Source organism: Calonectris borealis, chromosome 3, assembly GCF_964195595.1.
Source record: "Calonectris borealis chromosome 3, bCalBor7.hap1.2, whole genome shotgun sequence".
NCBI lineage: Eukaryota > Metazoa > Chordata > Aves > Procellariiformes > Procellariidae > Calonectris > Calonectris borealis.
Window position 1 is genome coordinate 69,566,229 of NC_134314.1, and position 6,168 is coordinate 69,572,396.

At 41.8% G+C, this 6,168-nt stretch overlaps 1 long non-coding RNA gene across 1 annotated transcript; it reads left to right on the plus strand.

Moving 5' to 3' along the window:
* Nucleotides 1–2,347: 2,347 nt before the first annotated feature.
* Nucleotides 2,348–5,489, plus strand: LOC142080528 (uncharacterized). The gene is made up of 3 exons (XR_012673021.1): nt 2,348–2,414; nt 3,995–4,139; nt 5,357–5,489. It is a non-coding gene; the product is annotated as an uncharacterized LOC142080528 (long non-coding RNA).
* Nucleotides 5,490–6,168: the final 679 nt, after the last annotated feature.

Below are 6,168 nucleotides of genomic sequence, written 5' to 3' on the forward strand. Positions count from 1 at the left end.
GGAATATGGGAAATAAAGTTAGAATCATAGAAATCTCACTTCAAGTTATGAAAATCTCAGTTACTGAAATTTCTGTACTGAAAACTCAGTGTAGTTATTTCTGCTTGCTGTTGATCTGCATTAGTTTGATTGATTCAGCCTTCTCTTACTTCATGATGAATTAACGAAATACAGAAGTTCTCTTAATGTGAAGGATGCGTTATCCGATTCAAAGTCCAAAGAACCCACAACTTCAATGGTGATGCCACTTGCAAGGATGGTTTAAGTTAACACATTTAACTTAACAATGGAAGTAGCATTGTAAGAGCAAACACAGCCATAGTTAGCAGCAGCTGCCAAGCCACAGACCAGCTTGTGCCCCATACTCCTTTAAACTCTCATCGACTCTCCTCCAGGTTAGAGAAAGGAAGAGTTAGGGAGAGGCTCAGAGTACTGCAAACCTTTTAATGCCTCGTGAAGGGCACTGTAAGGCAGGCCAGTCCACGCAGAGCCTTGTGGCTGAAAGGGAACATCTAAGCAGAACTTCGATGTGAAGCGTGAAGACTGGTCCCTGCCAGCTTGGGATCTCTCAAATGAACTTGTTGCAGAGGAAGTTCAGATAGAAAGCAGTCAGTCAGCTTTTTCATCGAGTCTTAGATCTAAGAGTCTTACAGGGACCTTTGTTATTTTAGCCAGTTTTTATCTAGTTACTTAGAAAATTTCTATATCATTTTATCTGTTGTATGTTGCTGTGACTATGTTGTTTTCTTTCTAGTTAAAAAAAACAACAAGATGTGCTTGATATCTTAGTCTGCGGCCACCAGATGCCTTGAACCATAGAAATATCAAAATACTACAACACTTTGTTACTATACGGTTAAAGGAGGAATGGGTCATTATTTATTTGATTATTTTCAAAACAGCACTGAAATTGCAAAAAGATTCTTCAAAAAATGTGAAGATATAGTAATATCATGCATTTTTAACTTTGACTTATCTTCAGCTGATAATGCTGATACTAAATTTAGTAAACACCACTGCCTACGAGCTAATTAGAAAATAAAAATTTATGCTTAGGTGATTGTTCTGCTTGCATTCTTCATAACTCACTGTAGCAAAATCATTGTTTGATCTTGAGTGTTGCAGAATAAATGTTATCAGTTACTTTATCAGCCAAAGAATTTTGGAACAGAAGATATTTTTTCAACTTTTGATTCCATGAAAGTGAAGGGGTGTGTCTATAATATAGCACTGAAAGGGTCTTAAAATATTACATATTATCAGATACTTATAAACATGAAGTGAGGATTGCAATTTTTAATAGTCTAAGGATAATAAAGTTGTTCTTTCAGTGAATGACTACTACTCATATTTCTTTCATTATGAGCTAATTTTTTTTTTTTTAAATTAGAACAAGCTGATCTCGTATATGCTTAAGTTTGATACAGTGTGTTAATTGCTGTGTTATCAGAGTCTGATGACAAAAGCTTTGGTCATAAATAGAGCTCTCATATAAACACACCCTAGTAGAAGGGAAAAAAATTAATTCAAAGATATACCTAGGCTTTTATAACCGCCTCTCCATTTTGAATGCACCAAACAAAAATTACCTTGATTCTGTTCTCCATGGGGAAAAAAATAAGATTGACTTTTCAGGAGATCACCGGTATTACTCAGCTGATGACATTTGATTCAAAAGGTGGGTAAGGGTTGCAGATCCTTGCGGAGCAGGAACCCCGGTGTCACGCCGCAGGTGCTGGGGGAGCCCAGCCGGGGCCGGGGAGCCCGGCAGCGCATGGTGGCCGCTCCCGCCTCACCCGCAGCAGCGCGGGCAGGGCTTTCCCTGTGCAAATAGACTCGGACAGATTGCAGAAACCTGCTAAATATTGATTCTGCTAAGGCTTCGAATTAAAGTTAATTTAAATAGTACGTGTAAAGAGTTTTATGAATTGAGTTCAAATGACAAAGAAGTATTGAAAAAGCATTAATCCTAAGTACCATTTTAAACGATAAACTTAAGCTCACGATAATTGAATTACGTGTTTGAGTGCAGCTGAAAGGGCAGGCTGGGGGAAAAACGCAGCCTGTGCTGCGGGACACGGGCTCCCTGAAAAGCGTCCTTAAAGTAAAACGCTGTCCCGCGTGCGGAGGGGCTGCGGCTGGGCTACGCCAGCTTCCCCCGCACGAACCCGCCCCGGCCGCTGCCGAGGGGACGAGAAGGTTCTCGAAGGCGGGCTCCAAAAGCCGCCGCGCGCGGCGGGGCGGCACGAGCTCAGCCCCTGCTGGCGGCAGCCGCGGGGAGGGGGCGGGAAGGGGCCGGTCAGTCAGAGCAGCGGGCGGGCCGCCCGGGCCGCCTCTTTGCCGAGCCGCGGCCCTCGCAGCGGGTCGGGTTGCGTGCGAAAAAGAGGGAAAGCCAGCGGGACCCGAAGAGGCAGGTATGGCGCAGGAGGAGGGCTGGAGAGCAGGGCCGGAAGGAGCTGTAGGGACAATCCCGTAGAGAATGAGGTCCCGCGTGCCCTACCGGAAGGCGCTAGGGGTGTTTCTTTCCAGGTATCCTTGTCATCACCCACCTCACTGACTACTAAATAATTAAACATTGAAAGTTGGGAACAGACTTCCCTCCAAACCCCACCACCATTTTCAGTCCCAAGGCAAAAGAGTGCTGCTGATGGAGAGTAAGTGTCAAATTCGTACAAATTAGGGGATTATTGGCTTCCTTCCATGCTTGCTCAGGGATGGTGCTGCTGCCGAAAACTGTGTGCATGGCCTTCGGGTGCCGCAACACCTTTGCGATGGATCGATCGCCTGCTGGCTGCCCCCCTGCCCAAGGTGGAAGGGAAATGAGAAGCCTTTCTTTGTTCTTGCAGTAGAATGTGTAGTTTCGCAAATAGCAGGTCCAGACATTAAAATCCAAGCAAAGAGAGTGCAGATTAGACTGCCTATTAGAGGAATTTAATAGGAGTTGTGCAATCTCCTTAGATACTGATTTATCGGTATATTTTGTAGTGCCCTTTCAGCGTGAGTTTATCACTCGAGCACCACATCCTCTGCCTGTACCTGGGGCAAGAAGCTGTGCCGCGCTTTGTGCAGTCAGGCTGAAGGTCCAATGCATGTCGGCTCTCTCTTACACTAGGTTTTGGGATGCTCTGGGAGGTAAATCAAAGCAACTGGCTCTTGGAGAGTTTGCAGCCAGCAACAAATCATTGTTCGTAGTGTAATGGGTGAGTAACTCTGTGAGTGTATGGTCATAGCAGCTGTCAAAATGTTCTAGGTGGAAAAACAAGCAAAACAAACATCTGAATGCATTAAGTGCTTAACCCTCTTTGCCTGGACTAGGAGGGAAACAACCACTAGCAGTAGCGCTGCTGTGTTTGCAGGGAGGCAATAACTTCTAGGAGGCACAGGCCAGGAATGGTAACCTCCTTGGGTAAGGCCACAGCCAGAAGAACGTACCTAGCTGCAGCTGAAGATAAAATAAGCTAATGAAATTAGGTTAAAAATCTCCTATTTAAAAGAAGGTGTTTAATGGATATGATCTGCACATACACATTATATATTGGTATATTTTCTTCCTTATGCCACACATAAGGACCAAAATATATCTCAGCTGATAGCCCACTAGTCAATGTTTTGGTTCTGTGAGTTGCCTTTCCTAGACAAGATATGCATGTTGTGGAAGGTTGGCATATGCCTGGCTGATAAATATGCGTGAGCCGCCTGAGATACAGAATGAGCTGTGGCTGAGGTGACATTATGGAGGCCCTAATGTTATTTTCACAGGTCACACTGGTCAGGCATCTAAGTGCTTTTAAATGGGCAGTTTTATTGATATTTAAAGAAAACTCTCTTACTCAAAAGACCCTATATAATAGAAAAGCTGAGGAAGTTATAGTTGCTGACTGGAAAGGTTGGTTATTTATGCTTACCATAAGTAACATGCCCGTCTTTTGAAGAGGTGTAGAAATGTCAAATGTATAACTCGAAGCCTTTTTCTCTTTTTTCCTCTCCTTGACAGATCTCGGCCACCTCCACGCTCTTAAGGCTGGGAGCCCATTGTAGTCACTTTTCCTTGCAGGATAAGAACCTTCAGGAGATGCTGCTGTCTCAAGAATTGGTGATACAATCCAGCACAAAGAAGAAATCCTTCTGTACACTAAAAGGTATCAATAATAGGCAAAACCCAGGCTATTCAGTTATTTAAAAAATCAGGACTCTGTATTTGGTACTACTGTATGGGGGAAAGGAAGGAAGCAACATGAGAGGCTTAGGGAGTAAATATTAGGAAAGAAAAAAAAGAACAAATGAGAAGAACAACTTCTCCTGCACTACTCTGTTATGAGATATGCCAGTGAGACATGCATGACTATATGAAATGGATGGAAATACAGGGAAATACACTTTTTTAGGTGGGCACAGGATATTGATAACAAATAACTTGTTGTTACAAGTCTGTCTTCCCTGACTGCATATAAAATGTATAGTGCTAGTTCTGCTCATGAAGCCTTGTGCTTAAATCTCAGTATTTCTCAGTCACTGTGTTTCATTCTGTACAGAGCTTCATCTTTCATATAAAAAAAAGAATCATCTATAAGGAGTCCATTATAAGCTTTAGTGGTGGTGATACAACCAGTGGAACATTGTTTCTTTTCAAATTCTCTTAGAGAAAAAGAGATTTAATAGGTGACTTTGCAGTTTTTTGTTATAATTTGACATGTGCTAGGTTTAGTTATTTTTCTGTGTTCTTCTCAGTTGCAGATGTATACGTAGAACTGATAAGCAAATTGCTACATGTAAAATGGAATTGCATCATGGAGTCCTGTAAGCTTTTTCTAGCATGCGTCTAACAGTTTTTCATGTTAGATAATCATATATCTTTCTCCTGGCATGATAATATATAAACTTGCCTTTTTAAAATACTCCATAGTGGAGCAAAAGTCAGAATGTTTGTCCTTCAGGAGTCTCTTTGCAGACCTGGATAAACATTGCAGAGATGTCTGAATCATTAGGGATTTGCTCTGCTAGCTAGGCAATTCCACCCCATCACCCTTTCAATGTAAATAACTATCCTTAATTAATGGAAATGCAATATATACTAAGTAATGACAGACCAAGTAAATTAACAAATGCAGGGTAAGATGATGTAGCTCTGTTGAAGGCACTGTTGAAGGATCTTGCTCTTTCATCTCATTAGTTTAGGCCAGTTAAAAACAATGTGAAGTATAAACCTACATTTTTTTACACTGTACAACAGCATTAAAATGAAATGCATTTTAGACTTTTGTTAGAATAAGTAATTGGAAGCATAAATCAAGTCATTTAGGCATGTGAATAGCTGGATTGGTATGCAGTCCAGAACAGCTGTCTCCTGTACCCACAGCTACTGACAATGACAGAAAGGAAGGCCAGACCTCGAAAACCCATTTCTGACAGTGCACAAATAAACAACTGGGGGTGAAATGAACAGTGAAGACAATATTAATCCTTCCCCGTTCCTGCTGTCTTGGGGATTTGAAAGGTAAATGTAATTAAGTAAAATTTGAATTTACCAGTCTACATGTGGAAGCTCATCTTTTCCTTTGCCTTCCCTTCCCTTGCTCCCCCTACCTCTCAAAATCTCTTTTTACTTCCTTTTTCTTCATACCAACCACCAATTAAATGCCAAATTCCCTTAGCTTGGTTTAATTATTCATTTATTTGGAATGACCCTAATGTAAAAATAGAACAATGCAGCAGGGACATAGGATGCTTTTCTTTCAGCTCTGTCTTTGTGTTCTGCCTCCCTTTCTCCAAATGGCCATGTCTTTTCTCCCTTTCCTCCCTCAGAACTTTTTCTCTCCTTTCTTCAGACTCAGTAATCCTTAAAAAAAATCTTTTTGAGGGATGAAGGGAAAGGAATTGGGCATGGGAAGTGTAAGATGTCATAATGAGAAAACAGAAGGGGGGAGCCCCCAGAAATTTCACAAATTATCCTGAGGAAAATTAAATTTGCAGGTGATACGGGGCCATGTTTTAGATCTGCATAATTCCACTCTGCTACAAGAGTGGTACCTGCCTTTTCAGTTTACTGTTGCTTTTGTTTCCATTTTCTCCTGTCCGTCTCCACCTGCAGTTACTTGTTCATGACTTGGAAAATAAGCTTTTTGCAGCAGGGACTGCTTTGTGGTTTTGTGTGCGAGTGTGGTTTCCACA